Below are 11357 nucleotides of genomic sequence, written 5' to 3' on the forward strand. Positions count from 1 at the left end.
CTCGGCGCCTCTGCAGCAGCGCGCCCAGCTCCCGCCGACCACCTGGCTGTGTGGACCCACCGGCTCCCCGCAGCGCCCTCCTACAGGGCTAACCTAGTCGTTGGGGGTCGTGGTCTGCCCGCCCCGTAACTTTTTCTCTCTCCCTCTGGGTCCCTAAAACGCCTCTTAATGCTTTGGATTCTTAAATAGTGTCCTGTTATTCTCATGTAAACTTTTAGAAATATGTTTTTGTTACTTTTGTTTTTTGGTTGCTGGGGGGAGGCGGGAAAGAGAAGTACGTTAACGTGGTTTTGGACGTGGGGGGGTGATTTAGACTTCAAAACCTCTCTCCTTTGTAAAGAGTAGGGGGTCCTCAGAGGATAGTATTTTATTTCCCGATGATGTAACTACCAAACAATTCTTCAAGTGATGATGGGAAGGCCAGATGAAATCTTATTTTTTCGGTGTTTTTACCGAAAGAATCTCCTCGTTCCTCATTTCTTTCTGCATGCCTGTGTTTTAACGAAAGCAGTTAAAACTAATCAGATTAGTTGGCAGGGAAATATGTCTAAAGAAAATTATGTTTTGTGCTGTACTTGCAAGGCAAAGCATTAAAGTAGAACGTTAGGACCAGGTTTTATCTATTTGTTCTCTACAAGCAAACAAAATAGTACAAAATAAAGACAGAAGCAGAAATTGGCCAAATATTATTGAATTAAGCCTATTACCCTCTAGTGTGGGTCAGATTTACTGTATAAATCCCATTTCTGGTAAATGAGAATTAACATCTTAATTATCTTGAATGTAAGTAAAAGAAGCAAACTCTAAAGTCCTAGCCCAACTATATGAATCTGCTAAGTAAATTAGGGTTGTGGCAGCCTTATTTGCAAGCTTTAAATGAGTTGAATAGTTTTAATAGCTTGAGTCTATTTAAAACTTCTTTTTAAATTACATTAAAATAGGATCACTTCCTATTATGATGTACATGTGTCTGTGGAATTATTATTCCCACATGTTTTGTCAAACAAATAATTAAAATAGTCTGCTTGTTTCATTTTCTTAGTGTGGGGTGGAGAAAGGATAGTACAGAGCTATATAGTTATTGGAAATGAAATGAAATAAAGATATAGGACACAAAAATAAGCACTTGTCTTCTGCTAAACCAACAGCTCACTTTGCCAGCTTTTCTAGACTACTACTGAGAAACCTAAAGTCACTCCTGCTTTTCATATATACTGTTTAAAAGAGAAGTGAATAACCATACCCTCCTGCTGAATTAAAATTATAGCATTTGATTTGCAGTTTTTATATTAACATTTTAGATCTTGGTTACTCTGCCTTAATTTTGTTAATTACACTTCAGTTTTCCCTGGTTGCCTCATACTTACTAAACATAACTCTCAGGACTTCTATGCTAAATTTTTTAAAAAATTGCAAATGAGGTAAAATGACTTACGGAAGTTTCTTGAAACACAAACTGCTGGATTTGAGCCCCAAAATGAGAATAAAGTACCTTTACCCAAAAGCTACCATTTCTGTAGCTTGTTTTCTCTCTTTTTCCCCTCTCTTGGGGGCAAAGATTGTTCCTAAAAGTTAACACTGCCATTTATTTCTCATATTTTGCATTTATGTTCATCCTCTTGGCTTCCCAGTTCCTCTGTAAGAAATTATTTCCAGTATTGTTTCTTCCCTTTATTAAAGTTATATTCTGAAAGTAGAGAAAGTGACTAGCTATAAGAGTTATCCAAGGTTCTTGAAGCCAGAGGAAAGAACACTAGGGCTTCTACTCCTATTTTGCTTTCCTTGGTGCCCTATTGCTCCCAGAAGCACTGTTCTCTGACCCAGCTGTGACTCAGCTTTCCAACTAAGGTCATGGTATGTGACCACTTTCTTCAGTAACCAGTAATAATAACCTTTAGTCATTGAACTTGTAGATCATGCCCAGTGACTGTTCTAAATGCATTCCATCACTTAATCTTCACAATACATTTTCAGGTGGTGTTGCCCATTTTTTTCAGATGAAGAAACACATTTAAGAGGGTGAAGCAGCTTAAAACCAAGATTATAGCCATAGTTAAGGTGCAAGTGTAAACACTTGAATTTAGCTTCTCAAAACAATTTGCTCAGAATATCTCAGGGGTGTTCTTGGTAAAGGAATACTCTGCTTTACTTGAGAAGTTTCAATATTCATTTTCTAGACAAGTGTTGAACTAGGAATGCATATACCTACCCTCTCAGGCTGCATGCCACACCCACCTGCATGTGCAATAATTAATTCTAGGAGGTGTCATTCAAATGGGAGACATTATGGATTTCTGTATTTGCTAAGGTAGCAGCAGTGTGTCTTGTTCTAATAAAAGAGTGTTTTATTTTAATAAAATTAGAACAGCATTTTCTACAGATCAAAGTCGAGAGTTTTGAGTAAGTAATACCATTATATGATTTAAGAGCCACTTGCAATTTGCTCCATTGGTGAAGGAGTTGATGAATAAGCTTTTACTTCTCTCTTCCTATGAAAATTTTTTTGATATGTAATTCTTGTTCTTTTAGTTTATGACATATATTTACTACAAAAATAGTACAGCCATGACCACTGTTCCTCAACATTGTCTAAAATATTTTACTTCCTACCCCAGTTCCATCAAATTCCTATATGATTCTTTTTTGTTTGTTTTATGATGGAGAATTTCTTACAAATAACCATACACACAAATTCAGGTCCCTTCTACAACTGGTAATCTAAATTTGTGGTCTAAAGAAGCAGCTTTAAGGTGTTATTTAGAAACAATAAAGAGGAATTTTTCTCCATATCTAGTTACTTTCTGATGTGGGCAAAGAGGATTGTAGGCTACAAGACTGGAAACCAGGAAATCTCAACTGGATTTAGCCTTAGGAAATTACTTCCTAGATAGTCAAAAGCCACTAAATATCTGTAATTTCCCGTGGTTCAAGCTAATGGAAGAGGCTATTACAGTGGCCACAGCAGTTGTTATTAGTAAAATCAGTCACTACGAATCATAACAACAATGTCATCACTATTTAATTGGTTTAAAATACAGTTAATGTGCAGAAAAGCAGTAATTAACTGAATATTCAGTTTTCACTGCTGGTTCTTTCACTGGTGAAGGGATGTGTACTGTTCTCCTTAGGAGTTGTGCTGCAAACTCCTGAGATGATAAAGATTAACTTTGAATATGACACATTTGCTCCTTTGTCTCTATGAAATAAAGCACATTGAAACACTATATAGTTGTCTCCCTTGATGATGGTTTCAGCAAAATATTAAATGGAAACACTTCGTACATTTTAATTCTTATAGTACATTGTTGTAATTGTTTGCTTGTAATTGTCATTAATTCCTTGCTGTGACCATTAATGAAAATTCATCATAGATGTGATGTTTAGGAAGAACAAAGTTTATATAAGGGTCAATACTATTATTCTCAGTTTCAGGCATCTGCGGAACATCTTGTATGTACCATTACCCCTTGCAGATAAAGGATTTCTGTATGAACAAAGAAAAATAGCAGTTCTTATTATGTATGTGGTCCTGTATGGTAATCTGAACATGATGGGGACAGATACTGGATAGCATGATGAGATGTAGAGCTCCATAGTCCTGCCTTGCTTTATGCTACAGTTGGATTGGCTGGAATGTGAGCCTCTCCTGCTAAGGTATGCTGCACCACAATACCTCCTAACATCTTACTGACAGCCTCCTTGCAAAGCAAAGCAGCTTTGCTTCTAAGTACCAGGTAACTCTGCTGTGGATCCTGTGCTGGTCTGTACTCTGCTGCTGCTCAGCTTAGGAGGAATGGTGAAGGAACTAAGTGCCCATACATAGTTAGACTAGAGCAATTATAAACTAGAGCAAAAGGAGACATTTGGGGGTGGAAACACCTTCTCATGCTTCTGGGACAGTTTTCTGACTTTTTCTCTTCCCTCTTCTTTCTATTCTCCAGGTCCCATATGCACAGATACTTGTATAAAGCATACCACTACTTGGGCAGGGCAGCATTTACACTATGCTCTAGGAGGCCTTAACTCCTCAGATAGTGGGCTGAACCCTAATGTGTATATAGACTGCAGGGAACCTGGCTATACTTACAATCTCTCACTTTTGTCTGCTGCAATCTCTGGTCCCAGTGCCTATAAATGTTGATGTTTCCAGAAGTATTTCAACTACTCCTAATACTTCAGCTGACTTTGATTCTAGAATAGCAACCTACATTCTTAGCACTAACTCAAGCTGTTAACAACAGCATGAGTGGTGAGACAATGGGAAGTCCTTTATTAATATTAAAGTGAATGATTTTTAAAACTTTTTGGAAATAGTTCATTTTTGTTTTCATTTAAAAAAATAATAGGTATCCTTCTAATTTGGAAATGCAGAGAAAAAACAGTGTTACACGTAGTCCTACCACATTAATACTGACTGCCAACTATTTAAGCTTGATGTACTACTATAATTCCTTTTAGTCTTCTAAGCATTTGTAAAACAATCGTTTTCTTACTTTATTGTGTGTTTGTGTATAGGTATGAAAGGATATGTTAAGTGTCTTTGTACTGCTTTTATATATATTTTAATTATGATAGTTGCTTTTCTGTGAACACTGGGTTATTTAAAAGCATATATCTACATATTCTCCCTTGAGACAGTAGTCACAAAACCAGCCACTCTCTGCATTTATCATTACTATGTTCTTTATCAGGTAAAATAAGGAAATCTAGATTTAGTATGCAATCTTGTATTGACCAGAGACCTCTTGGTCTTGGTTTACATGAGTTGCTATGAGTTGGCTGTGGAACCCCAGTGAGCAAACATGCCAACTTGGAGAGAATGAAGAATCAATAATATAACACTACCATTATTTGGGAAGCAGGAAAAGCCTGTTATTTAGGTCCAGTCCATTTGCTTATTTATTCCTGCAAACATTTTTGTGTTTCCTTGGTAACTAATAATAGTTTGGAGAAATTGTTGAACTCACAAGTATTACTACAAGAGTGAAAAAACCCTGGAATCACAAAAAATTAGAGAAGGAAAAGGCCTATTAGGTCATCTTTCCTGTTCCTTGCCAGTAGAAATTGTTCTCAATACTTTATCTAGTCCAATTTTTAAAGGGACTTTTTTCAAATAGCTTGTACACCATATCTTAAATAACACATTTTAAAAGAAATTATTCTGATAGATTTTTTTTTACACATGGATGTGGACGATGTAATAAAGGTAAAAATATTTGAGGAGAAAAGGATTCAAAGTACAATTTAATAGGCTTTTGAGTTGAAAAAGCCACTGAAATAGTTTAGGATGTCTTTGGAATAGTTGACCAAGTAAGGCAAAACAGGTGGATAAGTTGAATTTATTTGTTTTCTTTTATCTTTGAAAATACATGTAGCAATGCATGAGGTTAATTAGCCTGTCCAAGACCATAGAGCTTGTAAATGGTGGCACCACAGTTTGAACTATAGATTCACTTCAGCAATTGCTGGTAGAAATCGCATTCAATGTCCTTTAGGAGGATTTCAACTTGATACTGACTTGAAATCATAGACCTTTGTACCTCTCTTATCTGTCACCTCATTCATTGGGCTTGTACTGTGGAATGGAAGAGTGAGAAAAGTTCATAGAACTGAGACCCAGGCTATCATGCTATTATTCCACTCGGGTGGAAAGCACTCAGGCCCCAACGCAATGCAGAATTTGAATGTGTTTGTTTCACACAATTTCTTCTCTTGTCTTTTTCCTCTCCTCTTCCATTGTCTTCTCTCCCTAATTATTTATAGCACTATCAGTGCTAAAACAATAATAATGGAAATGAAATGAAAAGGATCACTTAAAATCCTTCCATGCCATATTTCAAACTGTTTGCATGTATTGCCAATTGTGAATCTATTATGTTGTTTAACTTAATCTTTTTTGATTATGATATTGATTTTAGAATCTCATCAAATACTTTGTTAAAATTGCATTGAATGAAGTTTCACAGCTCAAGTATGCCACTTCTAGAAAAAAAGTCCAGGTAATGGGAAAGAAATTAATGACATTTACTGAGAGCTTTATGTTTGCTGATCTCTATCTCCGCCTGGCCCTCTGTCTCCGATATCTCAAGCCTCTTTCCCACTTTATGAGATTGTATGAGGACTGGGCATTCTGCAAACCTGATAGATACATGAGAAAAATGAGTGGAAATAAGTGTTCCGAATCTAGCAGGAGAAAGAGGGGACAATTTGTGCATGAAGTACACCTATGAACTATAAGCTTTTGGTTCATTTCTGTGCCATTTATTTCACAACCATTATGGCAAATGTGTGCGAGATGTGATGGAAAGCTATTTTTAGTAATCAGTTTTGGCTGCCATTCTTTTCAAGATCTGTGCCCAAACTGTTCTTTCTTCCATTTTATCAAGTTTCTTTTTTCCATTTTATCAAGTTTCTTAATTGTCCTTGACCACAAATATTCTTTGCTAATGAAATATCATCCATGGGAAAATTGTTAGGTATGAAAGTGGGAGAAATTGTATCATGGGCTACTCTGGCAGCTTGTGGACTTAAGGATGAAAACTAGAGGGCAGACTCAGTTCCTTTCATCAGTCAGCTGTGGGTTTTTGGTGACTTCTTGGCAAAATGTATTGGACAACAGTGCTGATTTCTTTTTAAACATAATCAAGTCTAACAAAACCTCTAGCTGGATTTCAAACATGCAGACACAACTTCCAGTTGCCCTGTATGGCTGCTGTCCTAGTAATGCCAGAAGAGCCAGTTGCAGCATTGTTCCACTGGAAGCAAAATTTCCACAAGTCTGTTATATAATTGCTAATTTGTTTTATTACTGGATCAGATTATGACACTTAGATTATGCTGTAAATTAATTTTTAAATAAATGTTAGTATCGTGTGAATGACCCAATTATATTTCATTGTCTTGCCTTGTTTCTGACCAAAATATTTTTTTTAATTGTTGTTTGGGTTTTAGTGTTTGGGACAGGGTCTCACTATGTTGTTGAAGGTAGTCTTGAACTCACTGTGTAGCCCAGGCTGGTCTCGAACTCCAGGGGATCCTTCTGCCTTATCCTCTTAAGTTTTGGGATTACAGGTATGCATCAGCATACCTGGCTAAATTTATTTAATAAATGCAAACGTTGAAAATTTATCAAGAGTTCAAAGACTTGCTTTAATATTTCTTCATTTCATTTTTTAAAATATTCCATTAGTCTCAAAATATAACAGTGGCTTAGGTCTCATTTGACCTTTGAGATTTGCTCACTTTTGGTTAGCAGTTCATTATTTATCATCTACCTGTGGTTCTTGTTCACCAAAACTTTGTAGAACCACATACTTATTCTTCTCCTTTACTTTCCTTCCTGTCTCCACATGCATGTGTGCCCAAACAAGTTCACTATGCAAGTGTGTGTGCAGGCTTTCATTTCCCAACAGCCACAACAGAAAATGAAGAATAATGGCATTCAACTTCTTAGATCAGGAATAGGGAATCTGTTTCCCAAAGGCTACATACATATCTTTACATCCAGTAATGGTGACTTCAACAACTAATAGTTCATTTTGTGCATAAAGATATTTCTGAAAATATCCACCTTTGATCATGTTTGCTTATTGCAAAGGAATTGAGTGGATAAAATATACTCCATTTGTTGGGCATGGTGGTTCATTCCCATAATGCCTGGGAGGCTGAGGCAGGAGGATCACAAAATTGAGCCCAGGCTGAGCAACTTAGCAAGATCCTGTCTCAAAATTAAAAGAATAAAAAATAAAGGTGGAGGATGTAGCTTAGTGGGAAGATCTCAGAACTGGGTGTGGAGGAGTTATATTTTCCTTTTTAGATTGTGGGAGGCAGAATATTCAAGCAGAACACTGTATGTGGTGTGTGTGTGTGTGTGTACATGTAAGATGACTTATAAAAGAATTGTATCTAGTCTGTATCCACTGTGTTCTCTTAAGCATTCAGCTACTATCAGGTTGAGTACCTTCTGTGTGTTTATGACTGCTGAGTTGGTGGCAGCAGGGGTAGGAAGTGTAAAGCCAAATATAATTAATATTAAATTGGGATTGTGTTGAAAAGTTTTTGTAAAAGTATTACCTCTAAAAATATTTGTTCAGTGTTCATAATAGAAGTTAAAACTTCCTCTAGACTTTGAAGGGTGAATGAATAATTTCAGGAAGGAAAATGACAAAGTAAAGGAGGAGTGTGTTAATTGGAGTCACTGATTGGCTCTATGGAGCAGAGCTGGACCTCTTCAGGCTGTTATTCATGTGGTGTACATTGTAACCCTGGCTAAGAGGGAGATCATGTAACATGAGAACAGACTGTGAATGGCTGTTAGAATTCAAGTAGAAGGTTTTGGGTTATAACTTCATATATATGATTGGATAACACAGACAGCTTTTGAGTTGAATAATATACTGAAAGCAGTTTTAAATTAATCATGGCATTGTTATAAAGTTCTTTTTTAATTTCATAGATTTAAGTGTAATATAGACTTGCAGAACAGAACTCAGAGGACCCCAGGCCTGTTGTATATTAATTATTCCCTTTAGTACTATCATTGGACAGGTTAGGGGGAAAGCAGCATCCACTGAAAAATTTTAAGTGCTCTGCAAGTCAAAACAAGATAGGTCCCTAATTAAATAGGAAAGTTTTTTTTTTTAAGGATTTTAAATATTGGACTGGCTACTAAGGAATGATTTTCTTGAGCCATTTACTTAGTAAATATGATTTACCAAAAGTTTTCTCCAAAGAAAAATAAGTGGCTGAGTAAAGACCTCAGAAGGCTTCAAATACCTGTAAATAAATAACCTCTGGAATAAATGAATTTGTTAATTTTTTTAATTTGATGACAATTTTAGCAGATGTCTCTAATCCACTACAACAAAAAGAGGGAAGCTCTTTATGTTTTAGGTGCATCTTCTCAACTACTTACCTTTGTATCAACAATTTTATTCATTGGTCATGAAAGTTAGAGTTGAAGAAAATCTCCTTAGAATGCTCTTTGTTGGATCTGAACAATTTATCATTTCATCTTTCAGAGGAAAAAAAAAATTCTGTGATTGTATTCATTGACTAAATTTTGGTATATCATAGATTTTGTTGCAAGAAAAAGTAGCTCTTAGAACTTTTGCTTGTTTCTTTTTGCTTTGTTGTACTGGGCTTTGATCTTCTTGGTTTATTATTTATTTAGAACTTCTTAAGGTTTGAACGTGTATTTTGGGCTATAAGGAAAGTATCTTTTTGTCACTGATTATATTATAGTCACAGAATGTTATCTATCCTTTGAAATTTGTTAAGATTTGTTTTATTGTCCGACTGTGGGGTACTTGTTATTACAAGTTTCTATTTACTTGAAGAGCATGTATATTCAAGAAGAGTTTAGAATGGTTTTCTCAATATAAAGAAATCTTGCTAATTGGGTTGTTGAAATCTTCTAACAAAAAAAAAATTCTTGGGCCGGGGATTTAGCTCTGCGGTTCAGTGGCCTGCCTTGCAAGCCCAAGGACCCGAGTTGGATCTCCGGCACCAAAAAAAAAAAAACCAAAAAAATTATTTTAGCATATACCCTCATTGATTTTTAAAATAATTTTTAAAATTATGTTTGTGATACATAATTATTATTCATTTTTTTGGAAATTGGTACATATCCCATCTTGATCATTTTTAATCCCCTTTTCTTTCCAACCCCGCCCCCGTTCTTCTTCCTCTTCTCATCTCCAAGATTTTTGCCTGCTTAGATTAATAATTACTAAGGAGAATGTGCTGGAATCTCCCACTGTGATGTAATTAGTCTGTCTTTCTGTCAATTCTTACTTTACATCTTTGAAATCATATTTATAGATACATGTACATTCAGGGTCTTCCTAGGATATTAAGTCTCTTCATGTCATATGACTACTCATTTGTAGACTCTTTTTACCTTAAAATTATTTTTGTCTGATATTGATGCAGATATTTCTTTGAATTATTAGTTGCATGGTATGCCTTTTTCCTGAACTTTTACTTTCAGCATACTATATTCTTATGTGCTAATAAATCTCATATAAACAGCACATATTTTAGAATTAATATTATAATAATTATTTTAATGCACTTTTGCAGTCTTTGTCTTTTATCAAGATCATTTAGTCTATATGTAGTCTATATGTGTATATTTTGATGTATTTGGATTTGCCCGCTTTTTGATGGTTCTTTTACACCACTTTTTGTTCTTGTTATGTCATTCTTGGCTTCTTTTCAATTTTTTAATTCACTTTCTACCTCTGTGAGTTACACACTGTATTCCTATTCTTGGGAAGATTAATTAGCATATTAATTCATCACATGTTAAATTCTCAGTGTATCAGTATCTTAATCCTCATCCAAAAAGGAAAAAAATAAATACTTTAGAAAACTAACTTTGAGCATGCCCTCCCAGTTTTTTTTTGTTACGGTTACATATTTTAATTCTATCTTTCTTAAAAAATCTAAATGACATCATCTATCATTGTCATTTTTGTCAATGTTGGCTTAAGCATACCAACATATTTACACTTCCTTTGCATATCATTCCTTCTTTTTTTAACATATTTTCATCTGGTATACTTTCCTTTCAATTATGTATCTTTCGAGGTCTTTTTGTGAAAGTCTGTTCTTTGTATGTGCATCTTTATTTTGCTCCTGTTCTTAGGTTTTTACTGGGTATACACTTCTTGCTTAACACTTGTTTTTCTCTCACCATGTATATATAGAAGATATTATTCCTGTGACTCCTGGCTTTCCATGTTACTGTTGAAAAGTGAGTCATCGATCTAATTGCCATCTCTTTGTCCTCTGGCTGCTTTTGAGATATTCCCTTTGTCTTTGGTTTCCTACAGTTTTACTGCAGTGTACTTAAGTATGGGTTTTATCTAATTTATCCTTTCTAGGTTTCACTGAGATTTGAGTCTGTGAATTGGTGTCTGTATTCGGTTTGAAAAAGTTTTTACTATTCTTAATTTTTTAAAAACTTAGGCATATATTAGATGTTAGGCTTTCTTACTCTGTCTTCATATGCCTTAACTAGTTACTCCATTTGTTCTGCTCTATATATTTTAAGATTTGTCTTTAGTTCACTAATTCTTATTGCTTGATCTGAAACAATTACATATTTAATTTCTAAAACTTGTTGGTTTTTAAATTTGGAAATTTTTTGTAGGTCCCTTTTTAAGTAGAACTATCAATCCTGTTTTCCTTTTAAAATAATAAGTATGTTTTAACATGCTGTCTGATAATTTAAGTATCAGATCTTTGCAGCTCTGATTCTGCTGTTATTTTTTTGGTTTTCAAGCATTTTGTGTTATTTTCTAGTGTGATTCAAATTCTTTTCTGTTTTTTTTTTTTTTTTTTTTTTTTTT

General features: G+C 34.9%; 2 protein-coding genes across 3 annotated transcripts in view; one reads left to right on the forward strand and one right to left on the reverse strand.

The window, feature by feature from the left end:
* The window catches only part of Cmss1 (cms1 ribosomal small subunit homolog), a 358480-nt gene that overhangs the window by 50912 nt on the left and 296211 nt on the right, over window positions 1-11357 (forward strand). The window lies entirely within an intron of this gene.
* Filip1l (filamin A interacting protein 1 like) overlaps window positions 1-11357 on the reverse strand; it is a 102057-nt gene that overhangs the window by 27299 nt on the left and 63401 nt on the right. The gene's annotated exons all lie outside the window — the stretch shown is intronic.

Source organism: Fukomys damarensis, unplaced genomic scaffold (genome assembly GCF_012274545.1).
Source record: "Fukomys damarensis isolate Sample0158 unplaced genomic scaffold, DMR_v1.0_HiC HiC_scaffold_24, whole genome shotgun sequence".
NCBI lineage: Eukaryota > Metazoa > Chordata > Mammalia > Rodentia > Bathyergidae > Fukomys > Fukomys damarensis.